The sequence below is a fragment of the Rissa tridactyla genome, chromosome 20 (assembly GCF_028500815.1).
Source record: "Rissa tridactyla isolate bRisTri1 chromosome 20, bRisTri1.patW.cur.20221130, whole genome shotgun sequence".
NCBI classification, from domain to species: domain Eukaryota; kingdom Metazoa; phylum Chordata; class Aves; order Charadriiformes; family Laridae; genus Rissa; species Rissa tridactyla.
Genome location: NC_071485.1, coordinates 7546655 through 7566700, shown reverse-complemented (window position 1 = coordinate 7566700; position 20046 = coordinate 7546655). Strand labels below are relative to the sequence as shown.

General features: G+C 41.0%; 1 protein-coding gene across 13 annotated transcripts in view; it reads right to left on the bottom strand.

Annotated features, from left to right (window-relative positions):
• LRRTM4 (leucine rich repeat transmembrane neuronal 4) overlaps positions 1 to 20046 on the bottom strand; it is a 487149-nt gene that overhangs the window by 271189 nt on the left and 195914 nt on the right. For 2 of the 13 annotated variants that reach the window (XM_054180798.1, XM_054180800.1), the window contains exon 1: positions 1192 to 1439. The exons of 10 other annotated variants lie outside the window; for them this stretch is intronic. The gene's annotated coding sequence lies outside the window, so the exon portion shown is untranslated. Of the gene's footprint in view, positions 1 to 956; positions 1147 to 1191; positions 1440 to 20046 lie in introns of those variants that run through there. One more of the 13 variants, XM_054180802.1, reaches the window with a different exon arrangement.

Genomic DNA, 20046 nt, shown 5'->3' with positions numbered 1-20046 from the left:
GAGAGACAGAGCCTTGTACCCTTTAGGAGACCAGTTCAAATCCAGGTCATTAGTGGCTTTAAGCAATAACGGGGACAGACTAGAAACAGATTTTCCCTCCTAATCTAAAAGCAAAGTGGAGTTCTGCTACAACTGGCTGCACTGCAGAGCCCCCAGCTCCCCTCCCATCGCTGCTCTGAGAGCTCCCCCTTCTGCCTTGCCTTCACCGCTGGTCACAAACCGCTGCCGGCAACGGGGGGCTCGCACGCAACTCAAACTGGCCCTGGCAAGCACTGCCCATTTAGCAGAAGTCATAGTTTCCCCAGGAAATAACAGCTGTTTGTCCATCATAACACTTTTTTTGGGTTTTTGGGTTTTTTTTCAAAATAGAAGACACTTTTCACAGACACGTTCTCAACGCTGACAGTCTGCTGTACCTTCCTAGTGCTTACAATTCCCTGCTCAAACAGAAGCTCAAGAAACAAAACCCCCTGGATATTTGCAGAGGCACAAAGAATATGCACTCTACTCACTAAAAATGAGCCCAGGATCTCAGGGCACATAATGAACCACTGCTTAATAATTTTTTTTGCAGTATTTCCACTGACAAAAAAAAAATACCAATTGCACTGGAATCTGCTGTATAATGTTAGAACAAGAACAAAATTAGAATTTTTCACTCCAATGGATCAACTTTTCCATCAGTTCAATGAATGGCTGTGCATGTTTTTTAGTGCTACTGAAATTGTTTCAGCGCAATGATTTAATTTTTCCTCCTCCCTCCCTCCCCGCTACATTACAGAGAATTATATTATTCACAATCATTTGGGGCGAGAAACATTTCAAAACACCAGGTTCCAATGGAACAGATATCCTGAGCTTCGAGCTTCATGCTCAATTTAGAGAGGAGACAGAGATAAATTTAAGCAGTAGGTCCACAAAAGAAAGAAAAAAAGCTTAAGGACTTGTAATCTTACCCATATTCCAATGCAAGTATTTACCGCCACAGCTTAAATACTTAAAAGATTTCTCTCTGTTGCAGAGTATCTCAAAAACTCTTCCAGTCCCTAGACAGGGTGGTTCCTTTCTTCTTCAACAGTAACTTTGTCTCTGTTTTCATCCTTCAGGTTAAGAAAGGTTTCCCTTAGTCCCCCACTTTCAGCGGAATTGTCCTCCCAGTTGTCCAGAGTAAAAAAAACCCGAGACACAAACCTCAGAGCAGCCAGTTCTGCAGTCTCTAACCCTGCGTCCCTCTCGTGTGACTCCCGGGAAAGCTCCGCAGGACCATGCCTGCTCTGTGGAATTAAAACACCCTCACAGGGTATTCAATTCCCGTACTTCCCTTGAGTTTGTGGCGGCAGAGCAGCGAGCAGCCTGGCACGTGTTCAGCTTTCCGTATGCGAAAACTGCTCTCAAAGTAATGGACAATCCTTACAGGATTTGATGAACTGGAGATTTAATCTGCAGTCTGTAGCCCCTCCCAGGGCAAAATCAGGCATATTTAAAGTAAAAATGAGATGTCATGTTGGCCTTTCCAAGGATCAAACAATTGTAGCTCTGTAAATTAAGACATCCCAAAGCTGACATTTACACAGTCTCTTTTATCAGTAGTAATGCAAGTACAGGCTATGCATAATGATCAAATTGGAGTTGAATTTCAAGGTTAATGCAAAGAAAATTCATACACGGAGGCTGTTTGGATTTTCCCTGCAACTGGTTCCTAGCACCTGACATCGATGCTTACTAGGGATCCCTGTGCATGAGAACTAGATGTACCAAATAAATCCCAACTTGGGACAGTCTGACATTTCACACCGGCTGCCTCCCAGTACAGACCAGCGTTCGCCATTCTCCTGATATGAAGGTGGCGCGACAGCGATAATGACATTGAGTTTGGCCACACTGATCTGCAACGGCAAGTTGGCTCTCAATTCAGTTTAGGAGCCTGAATCGCTATCTTCAGAGCAGTCCGATACATTCGTGATATTGAAACACAGGAGACCTTTCTCAAGGCACCTGATTTCAGTAAATGAAATAATTGCCATTGGGTTGAGAACTGCCGAGCTCTCCACCTTACACACTAACTGCAAGATGCGTACCCTTACACCAGCAATTTATACCAACTACATCTTTGCTGAAAGCTTTTTTGGGGAAAAGTCCAACCTCACCACTCTCAGAATTCAACCAGAGAGCAGCTTCTGCAGCGAGAAAACAGTGATGAGATCAAATATAAAGAATCCATATCCAAGGGAATAGGGAAAAGTCATTCTCAGAGTCCAATGAGAAATATCTTTAAAGGGCTAAGATTTCTACGCAGGGGCACAAAACTTCTCAAAGCCCAGCTCCACCAGGCGCCATTAGCTGGGCATCCAGCAATGCAGGGCTAGATTCTGCAATGACATGCCTGACAAGCCATAAATAACTAGCTTTTTTATATGATTTCATTCCCAAAACATACTTTCTGCTAGTTGTTACCAGAGAGAATAATAAAATGGAAATTGTTTTGTTTTGACATGTGTTGAGTAAAGCCTGCCATGCTTCAAAACATTCAGTGGTATTTGGTATTTTATATAACGTATAGGTAACCAAAAAACATAGAATGAAGAAAAGAGAAAACCCAAATATTCACAAAAAGGCATTTTCTCCCTCTGTTTGTACAATGATTAAACACTACATATCAGTACAATTTGACACAGTAATTACACCAAAATGTTTCTACACAAAGGCCGAAGGTAGAAAACGTTCATTACGTTTTTACGTTTCAGTGTGATTGTTCAAATTTGGCTGCCTCACCGTTCCTATGTCAATCCGGTGCACCAGGAAAAAAAAGCCGAAAGCACAAAGGTTCTACTGAATGCTCCTTGGCAGCAAGAAAATACAACCTGCGAGAAATTCACCCAACAGCCCACTTTGCCAATCAGCAATTCCTGGTTGTATCGTCTCTGCTAGCCCTTCTTCTTAAACAAACTGCATGCAACTTGCTCAGAAAAAGATGGAAAACTGAATAAATGCTACCAGAACTGGTGATAAATCTGATAAATTTAACAGTAAAGAAATAGTATGGGATTTTTCTTAATGAGGAACACAAATTGCCTACACTGAGTGAGTTATATGAGGGAGGTTTGGGGATCTACAGAGATTTTCAGTTTGTGCCCATCCCATTCATTTGAGAAATCCCATCAGTCTGAGTGGCAGCTGCAGGAGGTTGCCTTAACAGCGATAGCTAGATGGGGTGAATCTTTTTTAGGCATTTCTATGCTGGAAAAATTCCTTGCAGAAATGCAATTATACCAGCGAAACATGTTTTCACTGGTCTACTTTATGCTTCTTCCCTCAGCTCCCTCGCTAGTGTGTGTTCTGTCTGCAGCAGAAGCGTTTCCAACACAGTCTTTTTTCTAGCGTATGTTCCGCATTATTAAAAAGGAGGCATTACTAAACATCCTCTAGGATACAGCCCCTACAGACTATTCTTTGCAGGTTCTCATTAGAGCTGGCTAAAACTTTTATTTTCCATTTTGGTTGAAAATTATTTTTAAGTTTAAAAACACCTGTGCAATATATCAAATAGATTTTTCAAAATATTCACAGCCTTAAATTTTTCAAGGCATGCACCTAACACAAAGAAAAAGACAACCCACATAGTGGCCACAGGAGATAAGGGAGATATGACAAAGGAAGGAGACACTACACAAGCAGGAACCAGGATTAACCAAGATCTAATCAAGTGAATGGCCAGTTCCCAGGAGGACAGGTTTATTTACAGAAAAATAGGATCTTCGTCCCTTCAGACAGAAGCAAATAGGAGCACAGGTGGGAAACTAATGCAAGTGATTGTTTGGAGCCAGCATAACAAAAAGTATTTTCCTGCTATACATTTTAAAGACATACCACCGGCACAACTGAAGTTTCTAAGTATAGTGTGCTTGTAGAAACTTTCATTAACTGTAGATATTTCCGTACCACCATCACAACCACTGGCAGCTCTTGGAGGTAACAATCACAGCACACTCTTACTGCATTTTCAGACGCTGAACTCTTGCGGGGAATGACACCAGGAGCTGGAGAGTATTCAGGCCTATGGTTGGGTGGGTAGGGCAGAAATTCAGATCCGAGTTCTTCAGAAGCAGAATAACGCAACTAGCGTTTGTGCTCAGATTTCAAGACTGCTGGATGCTACAATATCTGTAGTATCACTGGCTTGTCTGTGTGCAGTTGTACCTGTACTGTTTTTCATGTGGAGAGCAATATTGTAAGCACATGTGAAACGTATTTTGACTGCTCATTTGCTTCCCAGAGGGAAGACCAGTGAGGTAACACCCAGTCTGAACAACCCTAAATGGGAACATCTCCCCTTGGCCCCTCTGATGTCCGTGGAGTAGGACGAACTTACCCAAAGTACCATTCAGGATAGTTAAGTTATGCCTCTGTCCTGTACTGCCTACTGGAATGATGCACGGAGATATTCTCGACTACAGTGCTAACCTAAAGAAATCAGTCTCCAGTATAGGTCTCGGATAACGGCACACTTTGACAAGGAGAACTGAGGACTGAATTCCTGTACATCCAAAATTCTTGACCTGTGATCACACAGGAAGATTGCAGGGTACCTGCAAAGTAATCCACGTCCCAGGCCTGCTCCCCAACTACTGAACCATCCTTTTCTATTGCAGAACCTGTTAATGGCTTATGAAATGCCAGCTACCTAAATTCTGTTTTTCTTTTTTGGAACCCATGCATTAATTCCCATGCTATTTGCACTATTTCATATGACAGAGAGAATACCTAATGATAGGCAAGTTTTGTCGAAGCCAGTAGCTAATTTAGATCTGGCTTTCCTTAACAAACCAAGAATCGTCATCTGTCCTTTTAAGTTATCCTCAAAAGACTTTATTTCAACACTGCAGATGAAGACACACTCTTTTTAAGTAACTGTTTTATCCTCTTTGGGAGGCAATTAAAGAGTGCAAGAAATTACCACCTTCCGTTTCTATTCTTGTCATGGATGGATAATTGGTTTGTTTTAAGAGAGGGAAAACTAGTCAGACATTGCCAGTTTCAACATTCCTAACTACTTAAAGATTATCAATGCAAAAGCAGTTCTGTCAAATGGAAGGACAACATTTCTAACAGGTGCCCTGGATTTACACGCAGGCAGATGCCCCCTGCAGCAACTCTGCCAACTCAGGGACTGTTCAGGTCCTCAGAAACACAATTACCTCAGACGATGCCTTCATCAACGCGGGTCCTGCAATCATCTCCCCGGCTTTCTGCTGTCTGGGACATCGACAAAGTTATAAAACAAACAGAGGTAAGTCTTCGCGAGGTGAGAACCCAAAGGTGCTTTTCCTTTCCTGACTGCATCACCACAACGCTCTGTTGTTTCACCGGGGGAGGCAGCCGTAGGCTACATCTGAACGCGAATGCAAAATGAAGTACTGCAGATTGCACCGAATATAAAGTCACAAATTGACAAACCTTTCATGTTTTGAATTTAGTTCTGTTGATCGGTTTTACGTTTCCTGAGTTTCAGTAAATATACCCAGATTAGGAAGAGGTTAAAAAGAAAAGGATGAATTCCAAATTCAAGAACGTGCTTGTTTCCCTTCCCAGCCTGTGCAGGAAGGAGGAAATGATGTTCTATTTGCCTTCCAAAAGAGTTCTGTTCTGCAGGCACCGTCAGCATCAATTAGAAGCATGACCTATGTTAGCTTTTTGTCAATACTGTAACTAGTTCGGAGATTGCTCTTCAACTACGGTCTGGGAATCAACTTTTGAAAGACAAATCTATACAATCACTAAAATTGATCAAGAGTGGACAAGGGAATTACAGAAAGTTTCTGCATTGGATGTATCCACAGTGCATACACCTAAACTTGAAGGCTTTGAAATTCAATTACAGAAACTAAAATAAATGACCATAATGTTTTCTATTATCAGATACATAGAAATCATCTTCCCTTCCTTCCCCTGCCCCAATAAAACAAATTTCAATTACTTTTTCCTAATCAACAAACTTGACTTTCTATCAGAGTCCTTCAACAGTGTACAACTTTTAAAGTTAAATAATGTATCATAACTGCAGAACAACATAGCAGAGAATCTTCCATTTCAAAGTATAGCATCCCAGTTTAAAAAGCAAGTACTAGGTGCTTATAAAAAAGCTGAATATGGCACACTTGGCCATCCGATGTAATACCTAAATCCTGGAAAATGAACGTGCATGTAATGAATTCCTCATGTTCCCTCAGTCTTTGTATGAGACGTGAATCGTGTGAGCTCTGTAAAAATCTGGGTATATCCAGAAGAATGCTCAAAAAAACCCCATCTTGGCAAGTCGTGCAAGTTAAAAATTTATGGACAGTATTTCCTCTCAGAATCTGGCCTTGAACTGCAACTTGCTAAGAGGCAAAACGGCTTCTCATCTATTGTATCATTTTTCATAAACAAGGGGGGGGTGGGGTGGAGCTTAAAACAAGGTCAAAAGCATGACCTGAATGGAAATACTCGGTACAAGCGGTTCAGAGATGCACTTGAGCTGGTATTTGGGTAGGACACAGCATTATGGCCAGATTTATGACACATTTCTCCCACCTTAGATTAGCGTAGTCAGTAAGGGCTGTGATCTGCAATCAACATAGCGGTGCCACTAAGAGTCCTGAAGATATATACAAATACGCTAGCAAATGCACTTTACCTGACGTAGAAACTGTCCAGAAGACAACTTAAGAGATTTCAAGCCTTTCATGTCTTCTGAAGAACATCTGAACTTTACACTGAAGGGATGAGCTGGGAAGATTTTGTAGCCCACTTACAAGAGAACTGGCTTTAGCTGAAGAACCACCACGCTGAAGCCCTCAGCTTCACCTGATTCATCGCTCACTTCTCTTTCCATTTCGCTTTGGATGGAAGGAACACTCTGGTAGCCAAGATCAACGTCCTACCTGATCAGGCATTTTAGCACAAGAATTTATTTCAATTGCATTTTAGATGGAATTAAAAAATTCCCACACAGCAAGATATATTGACAAAACAACCCTGTTTAAAACATTACAATCACATCTAAGCTCTCTCAACTACTCCTAAGCTTTCCTCTATAGGTATATAAAATCTGCATTAGAAAAGCATTCTAAACCTTTTCCTCTCAGTCCTCCCTCTTCCTCCTTTAATGAGATTTGGTTGGGATTCTAGTTTTTACAGCTTAAAAAGAAAAAAAAAAAGTGGAAAAAAAGGCATTTTCAGTTGACAGAAGAGCAGAGGAGAAAAGAGAAAACAAATAGAGAGTTGCCAAGGTTACTGAAAATCCTTGCTGAAGAGATGAATGAAATTGATAGGGAGGAGACAGGTATAAAAAGATACTCAACTCTATTTTTACAATCCTCCTATTTCAGATGTGACTGGTCCTAGACATTTGGGTTTTTTCTTCTGGGAAATCTAAATCTATTTGTAGTCAACAGAATTCTTCATATGCTGCCTTGCAAATGTAAGACTCAAACAATACACATGAAATTGCCCCAGCCTTTAACAGTGTTGATCTGCTAAAGCGCCTCTAAACCTCATTATATTCAAATGATGGAGGTACATTTCTACTGGCTCCAAAAACTGAAGCCAGAAATAGAAAAGCTAAAAATAAGGCTTTTTCTTCTGCTACAAGAAGGAAGAATGAAGACGATGCCATTCATCCAAACCACACTGAAATCAATTGGCTGTCGTGCCTGAACCTTCAGACAGTAATTTCTTAACTGTGTCTCATAATCCCTCTAACAAACAAGTTATTTCCCCTTGTCTCAGAGACAGAAAACAAGTATTTTAAAATAGGAAGTTTTCCTACAATGGAATTCTATGTGGTTTTGATCTGAACCTATCTAGTAACATCCAGTCAAAACTGGAAACAGCTTTCTGATACAGTAATGAAATTATCTTTCTAACAACCAGTCTGCTGCAGAGCTGAAATTCCTAATGGGTTTCTAGCTACTTGTACAGCAGATTATTAGGAGAGGGATCATAATGGCTTACTACAACAGCAACCGAGAAACGCAGGAACTCAGCTGGGTTTGCTTTACAGACGACGCAGCCTGTGGCTTTGCATCCTCACAGTATCACAGCTCTACAAAGTCAATATTTTTAACATACTGCCGGATGATTAGTATGCTCATTTCTCTCTCCTCTTTCAGAGACAGAGATATTAAGAGTTAAAGCTCAAGATCACTTTGGTAGCCTGGGGCAGAGCGAGGAAGGAAAAAGACTGGATGTAACTGGTGGTGTGGAAGGAGAAAGCAGCCCGTCAGCTCCGGTGTGCCAGAGGAGAGCACACTGCGCACCGCCGGAGTTCAGGTGAGGGAAGAGCTGAAGCCCCCGCGAATCCTCACCTGAACAGAGTAAGCAGCTGACCCAGAGCTCATCGATCCCAGCCCAGAGTGTTAATTATCCTTCGTCATAGAAGACTGACCAGGAGAGGAAATGGAAGCAGTAATGGATATTAGGTTGTACACTGACATTGACCCCAGCAAGCAAAGGCTATCCAACCTGTCAGCTTATGGGAGAGGAAGTTCTCAGCCATCCCTCTCATTCAAGGACCTCTTTATTTGTCCATGCCCTCAATTGAGGGGCCCCTACGACGACAAGAGGCAATTGTTATACCCGGCACCCCAGAGAACAAAGGGCATGGACCTTCATTCATTACTACTGAAGTTATTAATTTCAGGAACAATGTAACAGTCACCTCTCAAAGAATAAAGATTTGAAGATCAATTGCTTCACTACCATACCGACCTATCTTCACAGGACTGGACACGTTCCTTCCCCTCAGCCATACACAAGTATTTTAAATTTTCTGGTTTTACACACTATCCTCCCCTACCGAGCTGACTCATTTAAGTGGAAAGCCCCGCAGGAGGACAGTCAAGGAGTCACTTCAGATCCATAGCCTCTGATGCACTGTGCCTATGATTTTACACCACTGATTTTCAGCTAGCTGGTGTGGACTGCTGGCTACAAAACTATGTTTGCTACTAATAAGTTTGTTTTTCTTAGTTACCTTTCACAGGGGCCTCCAATACAGTTCTGAAAACCACTACACTATGAGACAAAACCAGCATTACAACAGTAAAGCACTCCAGCATCACTGATCTCAAGTGCTAGAAATTAGGTACTTGATTTCCAATCACTGAGCTAACTTTTTCAGGCTATTATATCCCAGACTCTCCTTTGGTATCAAAGGCTTATTACCCTCATAGACAAAGAATCCTTAAGTCATTCCCCTGGAGGTTTTAGATCCAAAGATCTAAAGCTTTGGACCAGAAACACACTAGGAGTTACCTGAACTGCGTGCAAGGACTGTGCATTTGAGCATGTTACAAGATGGCCCCCCAGCACTGTAGGTAACACGGAACTTTTGCTAATTAGTCATATGCGTGTCATCTACTGCTCAGCATTTAAACTGGAATCACTCTGTACTGAACGGAGAGGTGGCTGGGGAGAAGCACTGGCTGATGGAAACAAGTCAGCTCTGAAAGCAGCCAAATCCAACTCGCCAAATGCATCAGATTCACCAGTTTGAGGAACTGTCGCAGTCCCAACACTCTCCATCAGGCCTTGCCAAGCTCTCAAATCCCACACATCATTTATTTGGGTAACAGATTGCTTGAGACAAGGACTGTGTTTGTGCGTGTTATGAATAGCAAGTAACAGGCTGTGGTCGACTTGCCTCCATCACCGCCCTTGGAAGTCGGTTCTTATTTCAAGTTTGTTCTTTAGAAACCTGATGTTAAATGCACATTAAAAATCTGCAGCCAGCTTGGGAAAGATCTTACAAGCAGTTTTTATTGTAGGCTGCTGACAAAATGAAGACAAATCATCTATGTTTTTAGAGTCTTGCTTCTAAATAAAGAAGGAGCCTTTCTGGGAAGAAGTATGCTTTGGGATGGAAAAGAAAGCATTTTTGAAGACTTCTAATCTTCATTATTAACCTCATAAATCATGACTCCTGGAAATTAATGAAATTTTACAGCAACAAGAAGTTAATTCGAGGGAATAATCTAGCAAACTAAAGGAATATGAACACCATAATTCTTGGAGCTTTTGAAGCAAGCAGGACTGGTCCATAAACGTGAAGCAGAACTGTCCTTTGGAGAAAGGTCCTTCAGAGGAAAGAAGACGACAAACCCCTCATAACTGCTTGGCTCCAGACACTAGCACTTTCGGAAAAGTAGATTTGCAATAAAAACATGAGTAAATCACCCTGTAAATAGCATTTCTCATTACAAGATTCTTTTGAGTGGTGGGAAAATGTTATCACTTTGCAGAAGGGGAACTGAAAGACTTGCATTCATTCTAATGCCCTCCTAATCTAGGTGCCAAAACTTGGTGTCCTAACCAAGAAGTCACCAGATTCCCTGCACAGCAGTCCAGCATCTTACTGGACACAGATCGTAAGGTGGTATCTACCAATGGAGAAGACAATGAGTTCACAGAACCATAGAATGGTTAGAGTTGGAAAGCACCTTAAAGCTCATCTCGTTCCAACCCCACTGCCCGGGGCAGGGACACCTCCCACCAGCCCAGGTTGCTCAAAGTCTCATCCAGCCTGGCCTTGAACCTCTCCAGGGATGGGGCAGCCACAGCTTCTCTGGGCAACCTGGGCCAGGGGCTCACCACCCTCACAGCAAACAATTTCTTCCTCACATCTCATCTCAATCTCCCCTCTTCCAGTGTAAAACCGTTCCCCTTTGTCCTACGGCTCCCCTCCCTGATCCAGAGTCCCTCCCCGGCTTTCTTGTAGGCCCCCTTTAAGTACTGGTAGGGGCTCCAAGGTCTCCCCAGAGCCTTCTCTTCTCCAGGCTGAACCCCCCCCAACTCCCTCAGCCCTCCCAGCACCTTCGTGGCCTCCTCTGGACCCACTCCAACAAGTCCATGTCCTTCCTGTGCTGAGGAGTTAACTACCTTTTTTCAGTAAATGCTGTTCTTAACTGAAACTCTCCCAGCTCAGGTCCACAACGTACGGTATATTCTTCCTGGAGTCTTCCATAGCAGCACCCATATTTAACTGGGATGTTTTCTATTTCTGCACGGACACTGCAAACATCCCTAGCACAGAGCAGAGAAAAGAGCTGTTGTACTTGCTTTCTTTACTGAGACCTAATTCCACGTGGTTTCTGTGAGCAACAATAAGATTCCTACCTGTCAGACCCTTCTCCTAATATTTTACAATTTTGATAAAGTAAGCACCACCACCAAAACTGTAGTTTCAGAAACCAGAGATTTGTCTGATTTAGATCATCTTAAAAGGATGTGACTCAGGATCAAAGTCAGCACCCTAAATTGTATTTTATACGTAAAGGTGAAACTGTTCAAGCATCAGTTCTACTTAAGGAACAATTAGCAGGAAGAATGTATTTCAAAGTATTCTTTTAGGGAGATTTGAGCAATACGGACATCAGCCTCTGTTTATAATCAAGTTCGTAGATATGAGAAATCCCATTTCAATGAAATTCTGTCATATAATGCAGAAAAAGATCTTGTTAACAAGTTTTACACAGGAGAAGAAAAACTGCAATGACGAGTTAGAACTAACAAGCTTTGCTTATCACTGGCAGGTCAGCTAAGACAGTGATCTTTAAACTCACACAGAGACAAAAAGAAAGTGGCAGTCATCCTTGTCCACCATGAAAAGGATTTCAAAATAAGCTTGCTGAGATTCATTGTGCCACCAGCCCTTGGAACACAAGTGATTGGAAAAGCCGTATCACCACAGGATTTAATCATGTCTCTCCTGGGTCCCTAACTCATCTAATGCTCTCTATTTTAAGCAAATTTATATGTGGTTCGAACAGTTATTTATTTTCTTTTTGACAAAGAAAAATCTGGTTATTTAGTCAATTTCTTAATTGCAAAATTATGATCTTACTAGATTAGAAAGTTCATTCCTTTGCAAAACCATTTCTCAACTCAGAAGCAAAGAACTAATGCAGAATAAATCTTAAAGAGCCTGTATGTGTCACAAAGATGTAAGAGCCCGTGATCATTTGCATTATACACTACCCACGTCAAAGCCTGGGTTTTATTTGATCTGCAGGTACTGCAACAGTAGGCAGGTTACGCAGGAGAGCCTAACAGGCAGCTCTGGAAAGTTTGTGTTTGCGGGGCATGTCTCTAAATGCAGGAAGTCCAAAAAAGATCAGATGAGCAACGATGGAATCCCATTATATTCATCATTATGGAGCTTGAGGCTCTTATATAAGGGCCTGGTATAAAGACAGTACATAAAATAATTGAATGTTCATAAAAGACTACGACCGACTTGCTGGTCCCACTACCTTCAACAGAGGCAGAAAGATGACTTTCGCATAATAAGAATCAAAAATAAAAGTGCACTTTGAATACAGTCACAGGTACCCAGCCAACCTCTAAGCACACAAGTAGAAGTGAACACGTAACGTGAAATTCCACCGTCTAAATACATGGGAACAGCTGAGTGGGGTATGAGCACAGAACAGACCATCGATATCACTCCTTCACATACAGTGATGAAACGGGACACGGACACAGAGACACCCGACCTGCTTCAAGGTGCCAAAAGCGGCAGAACCCTGTACTGTGACATCAGCAGGTACCTCACCCGTCCAACAGCAGCTCATGTCGCTACCCCTTCCGGAACCCATCTTACTCAGTCCACCCTCTGATATTTTCTGCACGTTGTTCTGGGCAATGAAGGTAAAACCTAACAGCAACACTATTTCATGTCAATAAAAGGAAAACCTTTTCATTATAATTTCAATATACTTAATTACAATTACATACTGTTTTTAGATTGGGGTTTTAGCATGTAAACATTACAGGAAGAAAATATAATAATTTAAAACTAATTTCCAAAATCTAAACTCAAAAGCTTGTGGACTTTATAGAAAAACATTAAATTGCAGAGATACAGAAAACTTTCTATTTTCTCAACTAAATAGAGGAATCACAATTTAGTATTATTTTATGAAAACACCGAAAGTCACACTCTGACACATCCATATGCTACATGCTCTACTGGATAGCCAGCAAACAGATTAGGCACGTGTTTCAGCCAGAGTGTAAAAATGCACTTGACTGAAATAAAGGGAAGACATTGCATGTCCACGTGTATGAACATGATAAATTTGATTTGACAAGTTTTAGCAAAACCCTTCTTAAACTATTGTTCAAACAACCAAGACCCAGTTACATAATGAATGTGCTCTTGTGGTAAAGAATTGAAAATTGTTCATTTTTTCAGGCTGTCTTGAGGATGTCTCTTAAACAAAAGCTTCTAATGAACATAAGCTATTTCATATCATATTCAATGCATAAATCTGTTTTCCTGCTTTTGTCTAACTCTCAATTTTCGAAGATCACCTCAATGTCATTTTATTAAATGAGGCCCTTCTGTGTTGAAACTGTTAAGACAAGCATTAGCCACACAACTCTACCTCAGGTAAAATTGGCTCACGCTATTCAAACTCATATTGCATGTGACCTTTTCCATCTTTCCAGTCTTATTTATTTTTGGACGCTTTCAGATCATGTCAGGATTTGCAGGCATTAGGGGGTGAAGGATCAGAATAAATGCTGATCACAGAGAAGAAAAGATCCATACTTCTAAAGAGAGCAAATATCAATTCCATAATGGAAACAAATCTGAAGAATCAGAAACAGCTAAAGCAAACCAAAAGCACCTACTCTCCATTCCACATATAATTTCTCTTACAGTCCCTACAATATGTTCTCCGCGTTTTTGACTGTTTGCTTTCTCGAGTTTGAATATTTTAAAAAGTACTATCAGTCCCTTTGATAATAAAAAAGGGAAATAAAGCAAGGATCTGGTATAACTGAGTCTTGCTGTTTTGATACACAATATTTCTTATTGGAGATTAAGAAATAGCGATGACTAATGTAGGCCAAACTCTTTCAAATAAGGGAAACAAGTATCATTTAGTGTCTGGTAGAGGGAAAAAAAAATTGCCTTGTGACTTCATCTCTCTGAAACTCCCCATCTTCCACAGATGATTCAGCTTTCAGATTAATCTGACTCAGCTGCCTGGAAGCAGGAACACTTGAAATTTTATGCCAGTATTATGCCAAATGTCACTATAAGAGACTATTGTCCAACAGTTGCAGACAGAAAGATTAAGCATCAACATCATTTGTTCCATTTCTAGCAAACTCTCCTAGTCACATTCCTGTAATACCTCTATTACTGTGGTATTGAATGGCAAAGCATAGCAAAGACCTGGATCTCTCTGTTGAGCTTCAGGCAACTCTTCATTTCTCTCTGCTAATGTGTGCTCATTTCTGGAAAAGCTAATTTTTTTTGCCTATTTAACTTGCATATTAATCTCCATTGAACTATACAAAATGAATTTCAATCTTCGTGTTAAAAAAAAGGGCGGATGGTTTTTGATTCACACCCTTCTTGATTTTCATCAATCAACCTTTTCTGCTTAAGTACTGTTTAATAAAAAAAAAATCCCAGATGGCTCCTAAGATTTATCAAGGCATCACTGAAATAGAAAATCCCGTATCTCAGCTCCCACACATAGTTGCTCATGAGACCAACTTAACTAATCAAAAAAAAAAAAAATATAGCAAAGAAAAAAACCCCACATACTGACTATTACCTCTGAAGAACACCAAAGCCTTGTCCCTCTCGGTTCAGCCGTGTCCTCAGCAGGACACCATGGGTCCCCTCCCAAGGCGAGGAGCTCCGCACGCTCCTCATCCACCTCTGCGACGCACTCAGAATATCCATCCTCGACAGGGGTTGCACTTCAGATGTAAAGAGCCCCAGTTTCAAGCAGCACGATGCAGTACTATCACATCTCCTGTTTCTCTATGTCTCCTATTTTATGATGCCACTCTCTGGAAGCAAAGTAACTGGGATGGCAGATGGGTGGAGGTAGGCATCTCTCACTACAAAGCTTAAGAGTTAGGGAATTTGCCTGTCTGTCTAGGAAGAAAACAAAGACAAATGGGAAAAATCTATGCATGGAATTCACTGCATTGAAGAATTCACTTGTAAAACAATGTAGTATTAAAGAGTAATGATAGAGAACAATAATGCAATTTTCATTAGTGCGCTGAAGTCTTAAGATTTGCCAACAATACAAAGTGATAATGGTCAAAGCCGTACAGCTGTGGCTACTCTGCAGTGAAATAATTAAACAGATACAATTAATCCCACATAATGGGAAATAAAATGTATTTGCATAAAGTGCAAGTGTAACACTGCCATGTTACAGACTATGCTAAATTATATTTAGCACTAGTCTGCTGTAATGGCTTTCATATTGACCTACGTGTGTTCAACATGAACAAATTCTGGTCCCAGTTATAACAAGCGCATACATATTGCTATAAAAATTTAAGATACTGCAAATTCAAGGCCTTTTCCAAAGCTCAGTGGAGTCCTTGAGCACATTTGTTCTCAAAGTCCATGGGGTTGAGTCATTACGAATCATTAGAAATTTGAACTGCCAGTTTTAGTGGTGCCCAGGGGACTTAGGCACTCAGCTCCCATTAAGTTTCAATTTAACTTAGTTATCTAAGCTCCCACTGAACGCTTGATAATACAAGCATAAACAAGATCCAGGGTAAGTTACAGCACAGCAAAAAGCCTGAACAGAGACTAAACTGTCTTACATAGTGGTCCTTTTTCTTATTTTAGAAGTGGCTTGTCAAACTATCTGGGAGAGTTGTGGTCTCTTAAAATCTACCAAGAAGTCGCCAGCGTACTAGTTTTAGTTGGGACAGACTTAACTTTCTACTGCCTACCAGGGTTAAACCATGATGCCTAAAGTCATCCAGGATTGGTTTTCTCCTATGAATCCTATAAAGTATACATTCTTCAGCCTTCCAATTCAGGATATTAGAACAACCTGGATCATTTGCTTTCCTCTCACTGCCTGGAGAACGCACTGATGAGCCAGGAGAATGTGTCTCTGTTCAGTTACAATGAGCCTACAGGAAAGGTTTTTCGAAAGGTCCCTTTGTTAATATTTTGCTTTATGTTAACGACTGAGAATTTCAATTTAAAAAAGAAAACCATATAAATTGACTGAAATGTAAGGTTAAAAGAACCAGAATGAAAAAAATAATACTGCTGCTACAAATGCTGTATAACAAGCAAATGCTGTTCCATATGCCGCGGGAGCGCTCACACGTCAAGATATTTTGTGCAGAGGTTATAGATGGAACAGATCTATTGCTAAAGACAAACATGCCTTGGGACCCATTGATTTTCATATTAGGACTGGCTGAAGATTCAAAAGGACTATCAAGTACACACAGATGCATACGCACGCACAAACGCTCCTCCTGAGGGCAACACTGATTGCCGAAAAGGATAATACAGAAGCAGAACTTCTGTCCGAGTGTTACACACAGGGAAAAAAAAAAGCTAGAAAGATGTCTTAAATGCGTTGTGAAAGTAAGAATTCAGACATTATATTCCACTTTTTAAGAAAAGCACAAATTAATGTTAACATACAATACATGCAAATAACCCAGAAGAAAATATATTTTACTACCTGCATTTATCATTTTCTAGACCTAATCCACCAACTCAACCTTCCAGTTTGAGATTTGTCCCCAGATAGTGGCTTTGGCAAAAGCTCTCCTGCCTGTGCCCACGTGTCCTTCCAACAATGCTGAAAACGTTGTGAACTTCCATATTCCTTAACCAACAGTGAAGCAAAAGGGAAAGGTAACCCAGTGTTTTTAACCCTTCTGAGCTTGAGCTCTTTCTTAGCTACTGCGCAGATTTTTGCGGCACTTCCCCCACCCTCCCAAAGAGCTCGGAAAAAATGGTTTAATGTTCTTCAGTGGCAACGGGCATGACACATACCTTTCATCACATTAGTTCATCATGGCTTTAGCCCTCCTTTTCCAAGAAAAGGATGACAAACACATCAAATGCATCAAAAAATTCGAATTCTGATGGAGGACCAGCACTTAACACTGCACAAGCTGCAGACCTGCACTACCCTGCAAGAACTGATTTTATTATGGCAGGTCCATAACTGCAACGGGGGTCTCTGCATTCGATACTGTGGGTACGTGTCTGCAGATCAAAAGCAGCTCTCGCTCCAAGTCATGAAACCTGAACAACAACAAAAAAAAATGTAAACCAAAAAGTCTGTTTGGGGAAAGAAACGAGGCACAAACTGATTTGCCTGAGGTTACACTGCTTCTCACAAGCTGCTTTTTTCTCCCCAAGAAAGCTACAGATGTTGCTTTATTGCTGGACTTATTACGGAAACATTATAATAAACATGAAAAGCACTATCTGGCTCAGCAATCTGGATCAATTTTATTCTGTTAATCTGAATAAAACATTGAAGGTACAGATACAGAAAGGTAATAATCCACAAAGGTTATATGCATTCTTTACTGAGCTATGAAGATGTATTTTTTTGTAAATAACAATTCCAAAGGACTGACCTCTCAGTATATTTTTGCCCAGCTAACTCTGAAATAACTTTTTGACAACTACTGAAAATTATTAAACCTGGTAAGAGAAGAGCTCATTCTATCTCATTCTTTCCAACAGTTTCCCCCATCCTGTCTCTAACAGCAAGCAAAAACCCAAGTAATTAGGAGAGTATGAGAACAGGGCACACAGAAAACGTACTCTTTCTGCTACAGCCTAGTGATTTCAACTAATTACTGTTTTAGGGACCTCCTGAGCCCCAGGTGGCCACTAGACCATTGCATTAAATAACCAGCAAGAGTATCTGCACATGCGGGTCTGATCTGAACTGCCCGCAGCTGCTGCTGGACCAGCTCCCACTGAACACTGGGCTGCCACAGCCTCACGTTTTTAGGCACGTAAGAGCCAACAAATGAAAAACACCGCAAACTTCTGGGTTCTTAAGATGATCTCAAAATTCCAGCTACTTTGACTATAATCTTTACATCAGAGTCCGTTACTTTTGCCACTAGCATACAAAAACCACTTTGCTCTTAATGCCGCGTATTCCTTGCTATCACACAATGCAAGCGTATCTCCCATCCATTTTAGCACTATATACTATACAGCACTTCCACACTACTGCACAAAAGTTGATCTATCTCAAACTACACAGCACTGTCAAAAAAGAGAAATACTACTTCTCACTTTATCATTAAAGAGCTCCCTGTTTCTCAGATTTATCTGTGGTATTAAAACTCTCTTTGTTTTAATTAGTACTACTCGATGATTCATGAAATTTCATGACAATAATAGCTGTTCTGGATTTTTTTTTCCTGTTGAATAGTTCTTCAGACAATTTGTGTCAGCTGTGCATTGCTTTTAAAGACCTATATCAATTGAAAACATTAACCTCCAAAGAAAATTCACTTCCCTTAAAGACTGGTTGCCACTAGTGATTAAGTCAAGTTGACCATTCATCAGGACTATTAATTTGAGGCTCAGCTCACACACCTCTCAAACCCCTGCCTGAAAAGACTTTTTGCATGTGTTTCGTTCAGAGAGTCCCCGAGCTGACTGACTACGGGGTTGTGAACCAGAGCATCAGAACCATCCCTTCTGATTTTGTAATCTGGGAACGCACAGAACGACAGTTACCCAAGATATCCCTAAAATTAAATAATGTGCATAGGACAGACTCAGAGTCACAAATATTATTCTATGGCACAAATATTATTTTGTGCTTCAGTCTTAAGGGTCAAGAGTCCTCAGTTCAGCTCCTCACTCTCACAGAGTTTGGAATAAACTGGATGATCTTTAATTTACCTGAACTTACCCTGTTTCCTTATAAGCTCTTCCAGGCAGAAGACACATGTGGTCTTTTATGTCTCACACTGTGGCTGAGGGACACAGACAAATACCACAAGCAGGAATAAGAACCCGTCTCCTCTTCCCTGAAGCTCAAGTCTGAAATCAATGCTTGAGTCCTTGACAATAACTCCACACCAAACATTTTCATGTTGAAATGTTTCATTTAGCTCATATTTTCCGAAGGGCTTGTCCATGTACGGGGGGGTTTTGTGCCATTCATTCGACTAATGTGCAAATTGCTGTAAGGCATCCAAAAGTCAGCCTGAGAGATCAAGCCATGCATTTAGAATACTCTTCATCTAATTACTGCGAGTAATCTTTCCAGTTGGAGTACGGGTGAAAAAGTTAATTATTACCAAAAGATGACCACTATAGGTTGAAGTGGAAGAAAAAGTAGTAGTAGTTAAAACACATAATTGCCAGCCTGCCTTTCCCACTAATAAACGTAAGGAAGTCTTTTCTTCTCCAATGACTCTTGCACATGTAAAGTCTCATTTTCTCAAATTCATGCAAATTCCTGGGGAAGAAAGGGCAGAGCAAACTTGACTTATTATTTGTGGACTAAAAATACACGCAGTGAATATGGTATGAAACGTCTGTGGGGAACAGGGACAAGGATATACATGGCTTCTTTATGTCCTTTATAGTGAATTTACAGACACCATTCTGTTCGCAAGGTCTTTTTTCTGGCTTTCACTGCTAGTCCATCTGATGCTAGCACTGTACACGCTTGCTATTCACACTGCAGAGCTGCCTTCCAAAAGACGTTTCTCCCCAGAGGTAGAAAAGCTCCTGGTGCCTCTCCCCACTGTTCCATTTTTACACCGTATTACCCGAGCTGCTGGCCAACCTTTTTCCCAAGCAGGGAAAGAGCAGGAGCCAAATGCCCTTTCTGCATTCACCAAGCAGTTCCCTCCTGTGTACCACCACCCCACAACACAATTGAGCAGAAATTTTTGAAGAGGAAGCGCTCTTTCACGGGGAAGAAATGGCAATTCATTGCAATGAAAACATCTTGCTGAAATTCACTCAACTTCAGGGTAAAATTCCTTATTCAGAATCAAAAACAGGGCAGTTCCAACCCAACAGAGAGGGGTCGGGCCAGGCTTAGAAAAATCCAGATTGAAATCCATCACGAAACAAGGCAGAGCAGGACCTTTTTAGCCTTGCACAAACCCGAAATATCATGGAGTAAATGTACAGTGAAATTCTCTTTTCTCTCCCCAGAGAGGCACCCCAGTGGCATCCGTTACTTAAGATGTTTTCTTACA